Genomic DNA, 12,910 nt, shown 5'->3' on the forward strand with positions numbered 1-12,910 from the left:
ATTTTTCGCGTTTTTAGTTATTGATCCAACAAATCAAATAAAGAGTACAACCTGTTGCATATTCATTTATTGTAATTCTGACAGATTAAGCAAATACACCCAGGCCTTGTTTTTCACAATTTTTACGAACCTGACCTACGTTCTCGATTATTGTACCATGAGTACAAGTACTTAAAATATTTTTTTGAAAAATTTTGTCCTTTGAAATTTTTGTTCCTTTAAAAGGTCAAGAGGAAACGAAAAATCTTAAGGGCCATTTTACTCCAATTTTCCTATAGTTTCACACGTATATAGTTCTGTTCATATTTAATTTTGATTGTCGGACGGTGTAATGCATGTTTCCGAAGATTATGTATGTACTTGGGCAAGCATATAATGTAATGCTTGGTGTGTGTGTGGAGAGAAAAATTCTTCGAAAGATCAACGTATGAACCACGATGGTATAGGATGAATGCACTAAAAAGCGTATGTATACGTGGTGGAACACGCAGAACGTGAAGTCCAAGGATCTGATGGATTAAACAAGTTGGAGGAAAGTTAAAAATTATGATATTCAAAATTGGGAAAGAAAAACAACAAATGGAGAGGAGTGGAAATATGTTCTCAGTCAGAATATGGTCGGGTAGGATCAGAAGAATATGTCAACTTCATACTTCACTTTGAAGACCTTTATCGATATAGAGGTGGGCTTCAATAATGTAAAGCTTGAATATATCCATAACGATCTTAGCAACACAGGAATTTCCTCCATCCTAGTGGCATGGATTGATGAGATACTGAAAAGCTCAAATATCAATTCCCTCATAGAAGCGAGTTCCATGAGGTAAACTGTTCTCTCACTCCTTCTATGCCCTCTGGTAATAAACGTAATGTTTGTATGTTTCGACCAGCTAAGGTGGTGTGCTTTACGCTGATGATGAAGTAGGGTTTAAATTAATTTTTATCAACCTTGTCTGACCTTTTGCAAGATGCTCTGGTACAATTGTCTGACTGGCCTAGATATTGGCAAAAGTTGTGGGCTCAGACCACATCTTAACCTACTGTCCAAACTATCAAGCTGCTATGAACGTGATCCTGTATCTCCAACCTCTGGATATCATGGTACAGTTACAAGCGGCGAGAATTACTTTTCGACGTCGAGAGTCAGGAACGTCACGGGTTTTACATGTTAGACATTCGAAGTTCATAAAGATAATTGATAGTAAGCTTGAATCGGTAGCGGTAGGGTCATTCAAGCTGAGCTTCTTGCTATCAAAAAACAACAGAGTGTTACAGGACCTGTGACTATATACATATGTCCATAGGCTCTCAAGTCATGGACCATAAACTCACGAGCTATCCTTGACTAGAGAAAGGCCCTGTAGATATTGCATGGTTAAACGTTGCTGAGTACCAAGACATTGTAATAAATGGGAAACCAAATATCAGGTAAACAAGATCGTGGTGTCACTATGTCGATCAATTCGCAAATTGAAGAATCTGTTAAGTCACAGATGTGCTACTAACTCGTGGAACTTCTGACATATATACCTTGGGGAGGATCGCCGCATATGGTTTATGGAACCTGAAACCTGTGTATCCAAAACAGTCTAGCCTGCGATCTCCCAACGTAGAACCATTTCCCTTCTCTCGCTCCATAAGTTGGCGATGGAGATTGCGGCAGGGCTTATTACGGGTCACTGTAGAGTTAGGTCTCCAACTTAATAATACAATAATACACCGAATACTGGGTAGATAAGAGCTAGGTACTCTCTTGTAAGACTAGATCAGACTAAATTTGCCAAAATCGTATTATGGCTTGGCAAAAACACCTAACTTCTTTTATCTATTCGTCGTCGGAATACGAAACGCCCCCGCAGTCTTCCCAACAACAACGTACCGCCGATGAATAGCTGTGCCTGGCGTTATATGCCCAATATTAGTTCGCTTTTAGAGGGCAATAACCGTCTGGTGCTAGGGGATTTCAATGCTCATCACGAGTTTTGCCATTCCGTCCTAGGTAATGACCAGAGGGGTACAGCGCTGGCCGAGCAAATTGATAGCTCCACGTTTTGCACGGTGAACAAAGACGCTCCTACGAGGATTAGAGGAGACTGCCACAGATCGCCAGATATCACCATTGTGGCAACAGGTCTGATAAATGACGTATCCTGGCAATCAGTCATTTCCCTTAACTCAGACCACCTCCCTATCATCGTCTCCGTGAACAGACCACCCGATTTCATAACCTCTGAACGCCGTACTTTCCTGAACCATGGGAAAGCCGATTGGCAAGGGTTCAGAGAATTTACGCTTCAGAGAATTGCTCACTCACTCAGATGCTGAGGTAGCTGAGAAAACTTTCCGGGACATCATCACTGCAGCAGCCGCTCGTTACATACCTACCGTTCTAAGTAAGTAATAATATATTATTTTGGTGCTATTCCCAGTGCGTCGCATTTCCTTCCAGTATGTATTGATGACTTTTTTCTCAAAATTAATCTCCTGTTGCATGAATGAATGGTCTTTTGCCTATTAAGGTATAAAATTCAGTTTAAATATTAAAAACCCCTCCGCACAAAACACTTTGAAATGATTTTTATATTTATACCTTCCACCATAATATGGAGGGTATAATTAAATTTGTCATTCTGTTTGTGACACATCGAAATATTCGTCGGAGACCCTATTAAGTATATATTATGCCTGTTCCAGAACCTGCAAGAATCTACAATTTCTTACTACGATAACACATTTTCCTTTATGTTATCGAAAACAAGTAAAAACGTATCAGTTGGTTTTGCCGACAGAGATATACCCTCAGCCTATGTGAATTGAAACTTTCTTCCCGGATAGATCGAATGTATTTAAGGTCTTTTCAGAATTTTGTGGCCCTTTTGGGAATTGTGATTAAAGTTCAAAAATTTTGCGAAGGGGGTACTTAAAGGAATAAACCGACATAGTCCATTACGGATGTGTATCTTATTTTGAGAGTCATATCTTTTCGATAGATATCGCGCCCAATAGTCATTTCAGTGGGTTGTTCGTATAACTTTTGGACCTGTATGCCAGGAAGCATGGACTTGTCCACGTAAAATATAATATTGCTGTAGATACGACCACAACGAACAGCATCGGTATAAAAAGGATCTTCGTACAAAACCTAAACAGCACTTAGACACAAATGTTGAACTTTTGTGGGGGAGGTTCCCTATGGAGAGACCCGATATGGGCCATTTTAGAAGTTAAACTAAATTTGGACAAAATATTAGGAGATCCAAAGTTTGGACCAAATTGGTTGCCCCGTTCAAGGGACATCGTGCATACCATTTTAGTGAGATTTTTTAAATATTGGGGGAAGTACCGGAAGTTGTGGACTGGCATTGTCAATCTCCGAACTGAAACTAGGTTTGGACAAAATATGACGAAGCCCAAATTTTGGACCAAATCGGTTGATCAGTTCGAGAGTTATCGTGCTCTCCAGCCACTATATATGGAGCCATAAGGGTTTTGTAACACCTTTCGGGTTTTTTCTCAAGAAGTATGGGCTTGCACCTGAAAAAAAAAAAACGTATACCGTCGTAATGGAGGCAGCGAATGCAAGTTGCTTCAACAAAAATCAAAGTGATTCGAGAGCAGGTCTTAAACTGAACCTTTCCGAAATTTTGTGTGGGAGGTACCCGAAGGAATGGACCGGTAGAGTCCATATTGAAACCTCATCTATGTCTGATAGAAATTTCACGATGTGTAAAGTATGGACCAAATCGGTTACTACCTTTAAGAGTTATCTTTCGCACAACCTCCTAGATTAAGGAGACTAGAACACTCTAGGTAGCAGCGGGCACACATAAATACGGGATAGTAACGGCTGGGAGTCTGAGTAGTTATAAATCATTCCGCGAGTTAGGTCTTCAGTGTAATGTAAAGAGTAAAGAAGTAACCAGAATAGAGTAAAGCTGTGTGCTTACTAGTTACTAGAGATAAGCTTTGCGCCAGTAGAGAGTTAAAGTCCTGCGTGAATAACTGAAGTGATTAATGTCAATAAAGCATTGTAGAATCATAATCCAAAACGAACACTGTTGGTACAAATCGTATCGGGGTATAGAACTGGATTAAGTTAACCCATAATTCCGTAATAATATATTCTTGATCAGCATAAAATTTTAAGTTGATATAACCATGATCCGTCCGTCCGTCTGCTGACATCAAGATACAGATCGCAATATTTGAGATAGGACTTGATAATTTGGTATAGAAGTTTCTATTGCTCCTAGGATATTTGTTTCTGAAAATGGGCTATATTGGTCCACGTTTTGATATAGCCCCCTTAGAACGGAACTTCCCGATTTTCTGTATTGTAAAGCTTTTGGCCTCAATATCCCACCGAAAAGAATAAAATTTGGTATTTGGTCTTCGTTGGGGGTAAAGAACTTTCAAGCAGAAACTTGTCGGCATAGGTCAACGTCTTCATATAGCCCCGTAGAACGGTACCTTCCGATTTTCGGTATTTTAAAGGTTGTGTCCATACTATCGCACCGACATGGCTGAAATTTGCCATTTAGTCTTGGTTGGGAGTTTAAAACTTTCCATCTGAAATTTGTCGCTATAGGTCAACGTTTTCATATAGCCCCCACAGAACGGTCCCGCTCGATTTTCGGTATTTTAAAGGTTGTGACCTCACTATTGCTCCGAAACAGATGAAATTTGGTATTTAGTCTTCGTCGGTAGTATAAAACATTTCACCTTAAATTTGTCGGTATAACTTCACGTCTTCATATAGCCCCCATAGAACGGTACCTCCCGATTTTTGGCTGAGATTTGATATTTCTTCTTCACCTTTCGTTTCACCTGAAAATTCTCGATATAGCTTCACGTCTTCATGTAGCCTCCATAGGACGGTACCTCCCAATTTTTGGTATTGTGAAGGCTGTGACCTCACTATAGCTCCGAAATGGCTGAAATTTTTTATTTGGTTGGAGTATAAATCTTTCCACCTGAAATTTTGTCAGTATAGGTCCACTTCTTGATATAGGCCCCATTGAACGCTACCCGATTTTCGGTAGTTTAAAGGTTGTAGCCTCATTAGGCTTTTAGTCTTCGCTAGGATTACAAAAAATTTAAGAAGTACAAAACGTCACTTGCAAAAATCAGGTCAGATCAGGTCAGGTTTGAGTCAAACCCCTATGAACCGGTGTTGCTCAATTTTATGTATTTCGAAGGTTTTTTTGCTATATTTACGAACTGAGAAAGATTCCATGTTTTGGAAATAACAACCATGACGCCCCATGTGAGCTTTTTTTAAAAGGTTTTGCTATATCTCCTCCTGAAATGGATTTAACTACGTATTTTGGAATCTCATTGGGGGTTAGGCAGAAATATAAAGGGATTTTCCAAGGAACGAGCATTAAGGTGCAGTAAGAGCTTAGTACATTAATAAACGAAATTAAATTAATTATTTCTATTCACTTCAATATAGTTCGTTGTGGAGGGCATAACAAGTTCACGCCGGCCGAATTTAACGCCGTTCTTACTTGTTGCCTTTTTCTTCATCACGGATGCTTTTACGCTAAACTCGTAGTTTATGATAAATAATAAATTTCATTTTCTAAAGACAGGTTTCTGGAGGTACGTATGAGTGACCATGATAATTTACGCACATATTTCGTAGCCAAAACGCATTTCCTCCCCACCACATCGCATCACATAACATACATATCTTGTTGCCTAATTTAAAACTTAACGGGAAGATAGTTTTAATGGGTCTGTCTGTCAAACAGCTCCACTTCCAACAAACGGCAGCATTACAATTTGCATTGGCAATATACCAAGCAAGGAAAAAAGAAAATACCAGCTAACACAGAAATATAAACATACATAGCAATTTACATACATATGTACATGCCTACATACATACATATATTAAAATTTGCTTCCGATGCATACGAAATTATCAAAACAAAACTAAAACAAAAAAGCAAAACTACTAATGCCGGTAAAACATATAACGATATCTAAAGAAGAAGAAAAACAAAACAACAGCTACAACGAACAGCCGAATCAAAACAGAAAATCTTTTTTAACAAAACATAAATCGTTAGCATTTTGTGAGGTGTTTTTTCTTTTTTCTTAACATTTATTTGTTGGCTGTTGTTGCTGTATGTCTTAGTTCCTCTCAAATGTGTCTATAGGCCATTAATAAGGCAGAGGAGTGTTGAATCATCTGCTGACAATGGCTGGTAGCCGCTGTGCCACATTGGTATGCATGCCACAAGGAGCAATACTAGTGTTAGCTGATGGAATCAAGACAGTCACATTAGGCCAAGCATGCCATTTATGAAGTACATGGAGAAAATAGGGTAGATTGGAAAATATTGAAAACTCAGGGTAATTTTTTTTTAAATGTGTAGGTGTGTGAAACAACCCAATAAAAAACTCATTACAAATCGAATTACTAACCCATTATTTTAACAAGGACATCTAACCAGAAATAAGTAGTTATTAGTCATATCATGGGTTCCTTTTTGGAGGCCTCTGGTATCCAAGTATGGATCTTCCGCCTGTTTGCATGGACAACGTGATTTCAAGATTCTTAAAGGTGGTCCTGAAAAACCACATTGTTTTAACTAATTTATTATTTTCTCTACGTGCACCTAAACATAATCTTTTTACTATATAATGTAATGTTTTCTATATTTCTCTATTCCCCACAAGTGTATGAATGAATATATATTCATGTATAGCTGCCTGTGTCATTTGTACTGACTTCCTATTTTCACTTTCAGCCGCCAAAAAAAGCCACCACCAATTGTTGACGTTTGTTTTGTTTTCATTTTCATTACGTTTTACAGTTATTGACACAAATTGTCCGTGGCTAGATGACGGTCACAGTGACAATAAAATTGATAAGGAATCCAAGCGATGCAGCCAACAAACAAAAACATTTTCAAACTGCAAGAAACACTAACGTCAATTATCTCATATCTAACACTGCAACATTTTGGGCGTTACTGTCTTCGCGGACAGGTTAAAGTTAGAGTTCGAGGCTAAATTGCACAGATCTTTCATAGCTAGCTCTATGGCAGAGGTAGGTAGTAAAGTAAGTCATTACAATGTTCATTTCAACATTGTTTTTGGTAGAATAATGAAAGACCAATTAAATACCCAAAACCAATGCTTTTATTTAAGATTTTTATACGAATGTAGGAAGTTATACCGTGCTAATGCCAATAAAACTAGTTAATAGAAATACACATTTTTTAAGGGGGAGTATAACTTACCTCAGATGATGAAAGTTGTTAAAATATATTGATAAGAAGATCACCTGAAAATAAGAAAGAAACATTCGTCATGAATTTGATAATAGAAAAATTTAGCAGACTCATATACCCTACGCCATTACGTGAGTAAAGTATTATAAGTTGTTTTTTATACCCTCAGTCTTTAGACTAATTAGGGTATATACATTAGAGTGACCCAAAAAAACATATTTTTTGGATTTCCTACCCTCTACCCCCTATTTTTTCATTTAATCCAAAAACCTTATATATGAAATTTTATGGGGATCGGTTAAGGTTAACCCGTGCCAACCTAGGGATTTGTGTTTCCAGAGTAATATGTATGGGGCCAAAGGTGCATTTTAACGAAAATTCTATATAATGGTCATATCGATAAAAAATTTTAAAAATCGAATCCTACAAAAAATTTTGAAAATCGGATCAGATTTTGGTATAGCTATATAGAAAACAAAAATCGCTAGATTGGCACCGTTTAATTTACAATATACAAAAAGAGAATTTTTGTGTTTTTTTGGTCGCTCTAATATATACGACCAAAATGTGCCTCATCGAAATGATGGTTCTAGACCACAAGCATGTTTGGACAAACTCCTTTCAGACAATTTGTAGCCGATTTAGCCATGTCCGTCCATCTGTGTGTCTGTCTGGCTAGCTGGAGCGCACTATAACTCTCGAACGGATCAACCGATTCGGTCCAAAATTTGGTTTTCGTAATATTTTTTCCAAATTTAGTACTTCGCCCACAAAAGTTCAAAACTTACCGCAAAAATGTTGCACATGATAACTCTCGAAGACAGTTATCAATCGAGCCCTTACTTTGCACGTCATTATATTTCTTCGAGAGATAGATTTGGTTTGAATATGGGCTATATCGGTCCATTCCTTCGGGTGCCTCCCACACAAGATTTCGGAAGAGTGCAGTTTAAGGCCTGCTCTCCAATCGCTTTGATTCTTTTTGTAACTATGTACTTGTATTCGATGTCCCATTTAGGACAGTAAAATTTTTTTTCAGGAGCAAGTCCATGTAATAAGCACAAACATCCCAGAAGGGACAAATGAGATTTCTCTCATATCAATGAGTGCACCACGATTCATATTAGCTCAATGATATGGGACCTACTGTTTATCGCCGAGTCCGAACGGCGTGTCTTATGACACCAGTTGTAGAGAAGTTCTACATGACTGAAATACTCAGGATATGCCGGCAAAATTACTGATACTCCTCAGTTGCCACCGTTGAAAATTTTTGATGTTGCCTGGACAGGGATCGAACCCACGACCTTCAGCGTGCAAGGCGGGTGTGCATACCGTTGCACCACGGTGGCATCCAAGTAGCAAGTCCATACTTTGTGGAAAAATAGTCAGAAAGCTGTAAAAACCCACCACGGTGCTCTTGAATCAAATTTAAATGGAAGGTGCTTACACCTGGGAAATTTTTGCGGATTCTGAAACTACAATGTTCATAGATGAGAAAAATCAAAAAACTAAAAAAATCGCCGGATCGCTTTTTAAATAAATCGCGATTCAAGTTGAGATTTTTAGGGGTTGTTTAGGTTTTTGCGATTTTGCTTGGAAACCGCAAGTCCTATCAAAATGGGAATAAAGAAAATGTTGTAGCTATCAAAATTCTTTACAAAAATTGGTCTTAATGATATTTTCGTAGGTTTTACAACTTTTGAGATATACAAGTTGAAATTGGGACAATTCAAATACAATTAAATTCTGTATCGTCTCCTTATAAAACAATGTCATGACTGCAATTTCCCAACTTCAACTTATATATCTAAAAAATGGTACAACCTAGGAAAAATTACATAAGCCAGTCTTGTAGAGAATTTTCACAGCTATAAGGTTTTCTAAGGTCCCATGCCGGTAGGACTTGCCGTATTCAAGCAAAATCGCGAAACCCTAACAAAAAAATCTAAAAATGTAAACTGAGCTTCTTTATCTCAAAAATGGTACAGCCTGAGAACAAATCATAAACGTCAATCCTGTAGGGAATTTTCACAGCAACAACATTTTCTTTAGCTCCATATCGATTGGACTTGCGGTTTACAAGCAAAATCGTGAAAATCTAAAAAACACCTAAAATGTGAATTTTGACCGCGATTCATTTAAAAATCCCCACAGCGATTTTTTCTTGTTTTTGGATTTTTCTCATCTATGAACATTGCTGTTTCAGAACTCAGAAAAACTTCCCCTGTGTAAGCGGTTTTCATTAAAAGTTAGTTAAGGCGCACTCTTCATGATATTGTTTTATAAGGGGGCGATACAGTCAGTGTATTGTCCCAATTTGAACTTCAATATCTCAAAATGGTAAAACCTACGATATTACCGTAAAGGTCATTCTTGTATAGCATTTTCATAGCTACATCATTATCTTCAGTCTCATTTTGATAGAACTTGCGGTTTCTAAGCAAAATCGTAAAAACCTAAACAACCCCTAAAAATGTAAACTTGAATCGCGATTTATTTAAAAAGCGCTCCGGCGATTTTTTTAGTTCTTTGATTGATCTATGAACATTGTAGTTTCAGAATCCGCAAAAACTTCCCAGGTGTAAGCACCTTCCATTTAAATTTGATTCAAGAGCACCGTGCCACATGAGCACGATACTTTCGAACGGAATAACCGGTTGGATCAACATTTTGAATATACTAATATCTTAACAAAACTTAGTAGGAATAAAACTTACCGTAGTATTTGTGAACATTGAAAAAATGGGATTACCAAGCAAGACTATAGGAAAAGTTTGGAGTTTCAATTAACTGACATAATTTCGCATATACATTTATCTAATGAAGTGCGATATATATATACTAGTTTCCAAGCTTTGCCTTCGTCTGCCACAACAACAACATCCTAATACACCTGAAGATCGGCTTTACCACCCGTGAAACGTAGTGTAATGGTTGGATGCGTGGGACTTCGGTAGACTCCTAATTTTTCAATGTATCTCTAAAGGCCTTACAGCTCAACTCGAAAGAGAATCAATTAAATATCACTATAAATGGCCTTCGCCTTAATAAGGCAAAAATAAAAAATAATTTCAGCATGAGCCAGGCTGGGATTCGAACCTGGGTCTCCGACAACTGAGTGTCAAGGTTGCCGGCGTCTTAGCGTTCTAAGCCACCATCAACTTGTCAAAACTTTAGTAGACAATAATTGATGATCAAATCAAAAAATAAAATCTTCTGATATAGAAGAGCAATTACTAATGATGTAGGAATAAAACTTACCGTAGTATTTGTGAACATTGAAAAAATGGGATTACCAAGCAAGACTATAGGAAAAGTTTGGAGTTTCAATTAACTGACATAATTTCGCATATACATTTATCTAATGAAGTGCGATATATATACTAGTTTCCAAGCTTTGCCTTCGTCTGCCACAACAACAACATCCTAATACACCTGAAGATCGGCTTTACCATCCGTGAAACGTAGTGTAATGGTTGGATGCGTGGCACTTCGGTAGACTCCTAATTTTTCAATGTATATCTAAAGGCCTTACAGCTCAACTCGAAAGAGAATTAATTAAATATCACTATAAATGGCCTTCGCCTTAATAAGGCAAAAATAATAAAAAAAAAACTTAGTTTATGTTCGAAGATGGGCTATATGGTTTCACTCCTTCGGGTACCTTCCCCACAAAAAGTAAAAAATCTTAGCTTAAATGGTGCGTAAGATATCTCATGAAGGGAATAACCAATATGGTCCGTCGTAATTTGGATGGCTGTCCAAAAATCGTTTTGAAATTTTTACCTAAGCTATCCCTGGTAATTTTTATGGAAGGAACCCTTGGATATCGGTATGCCCATATATGTCTCAATTTATACAGGCTGAGAGTATATCTCTTTTTGTGTCTTAATTGACAATATTAACCTATGTCGGTCATTCCCTTCCAGAGTTGTTATGCGAATCATTATGCGAACCGCTATGACCCATGTTCGAACATGATCTAATTACAACTTAGTTATATGGGTGGAATATCTAAACATGAATGTATATTATCGGCCTCATACTAACAAAAGTCAGTACCCCTGGGCCAACCTGGCTAAGGAGAATAACAAAAACCGTGGAAGTTGACAGCATCAGATTTATACCAATACACAAGAACAGGCCAATTCACGACAAACCGATCATATTATGATATATGGCAAGCATTTATCAAATGTTGTGGAGCTATCAACCATCGATTTGTAAAGATAACATTGGATCATAACTTTGTTGCACCAAAGTTTCTCAACCGATTGAACGTTACGATTAAAATTCGAACTTCGAATTCTTCGATCCGATAACATATCAGCCGCAAAATTGATACTTGAACCAGAAACATCTATCAACGAGAAGAATTCGGCATATAAGAAGGAGAGAGGAGAAACGTCTTTTCCGCAAGAAAAAAAAAGTGAAATGGAAAAGCGGAAGTGTGAAAAATCAATATGTACAGGAGCCAGGATGATGTCCGAAAATTCTACCAAAGAGTGAAAGATCAAGCAGGTACATTCCCAGAAGATGGTATTTAATGTGTATTGGAAATTATGCCGATTCTTTCATATTCCATTTCAAAAAAAAAAAAAAATAAATTTTTCTTTTCACGCTATATCAATGAGTTTTGGTACATAGTGTAAGAAGAAGTTCCACAGTACAAATCCGCTCGCGAGCAAATTTTTGGTTGTTGCGGAGAAAAGTTATCGCGGTTTTACTTCTGCTTTTGAGAAAAAATTATTAAAAAAACGCTAAACATTTTAATGGGCACAATTGTCAATAAAAAGTTATCGCGAAGGGACGTCATTGAGTAGATTGCATAATATTTGTAAAATGTTATTCAACATTCGCGGAATTTACAAAAAATGACAACATTTTAAATACAATCCTACTTTTTTTTAAAAAACATACGTCCATGTACCTGTCAAAAATTACAAAAAAAAAATTAGATTTTAATCTGAACTTCACGGGAAGCCAAATGAGACCAAAATTATAATGATCGGGATAACAGTTAGGATGTTATAGCCAAAATAAGCATATGGCGAAAAACAAAAATTTTTTACAATCGATGAATCCGAGTTTCACCCATTCAGAATTCGCGAACTGTTAACATATTCTATATAGTATGATATACATTCTTTAAACTGAAGTGTTTTAGGAGGATTCCCATAAGGTCGACCATTAAAATTAATTTACGTGGAAGCTGTGTTGGCATCAATGTAGAAAAATAGGTAAAAATGGGTTGAAGCCAACAAGTTTTTTTATGCTCCCTTCCGATTTTAGGCTTAACCTTACATTTTATAGACATATGCCCAAAGAAAGACTCAAAGAATACTTCATGGGCAATATGATACTAGTGCATCATTTTTCGATATATCCACTGCATCCACCTAAAATTGATGCTGACATTTTGAAGCCGGAATTTCGGGGTTTTTTGAATTATTTTAATAATTCGGACGCGCAACAAGATAATATTCAAAACTCACATTAGGATTATAAAACTCGTGATTCTACGTCGTTTAATGCATATCTCATGAGTGTGCTCCTTACAGCATCCTAGTAATTGGAGTCTAAAGGCCAATATTTGATGCGTGATTTTTTTTAAAAATCATATTTTTTGCGTTTAAAATTTACAAGTGGCATTCAATTTC

The 12,910-nt window shown here is 37.1% G+C and overlaps 1 protein-coding gene across 2 annotated transcripts in view; it reads right to left on the bottom strand.

The window, feature by feature from the left end:
• Positions 1-12,910, bottom strand: part of Gld (Glucose dehydrogenase) — a 174,840-nt gene that overhangs the window by 81,148 nt on the left and 80,782 nt on the right. For both annotated transcript variants that reach the window (XM_073987154.1, XM_073987163.1), the window contains exon 3: positions 7,257-7,300. The gene's annotated coding sequence lies outside the window, so the exon portion shown is untranslated. The remainder of the gene's footprint in view (positions 1-7,256; positions 7,301-12,910) is intronic.

The sequence above is a fragment of the Musca autumnalis genome, unplaced genomic scaffold (assembly GCF_047663935.1).
Source record: "Musca autumnalis isolate F117 unplaced genomic scaffold, ASM4766393v1 scaffold_1, whole genome shotgun sequence".
Classification (NCBI taxonomy): Eukaryota; Metazoa; Arthropoda; class Insecta; order Diptera; family Muscidae; genus Musca; species Musca autumnalis.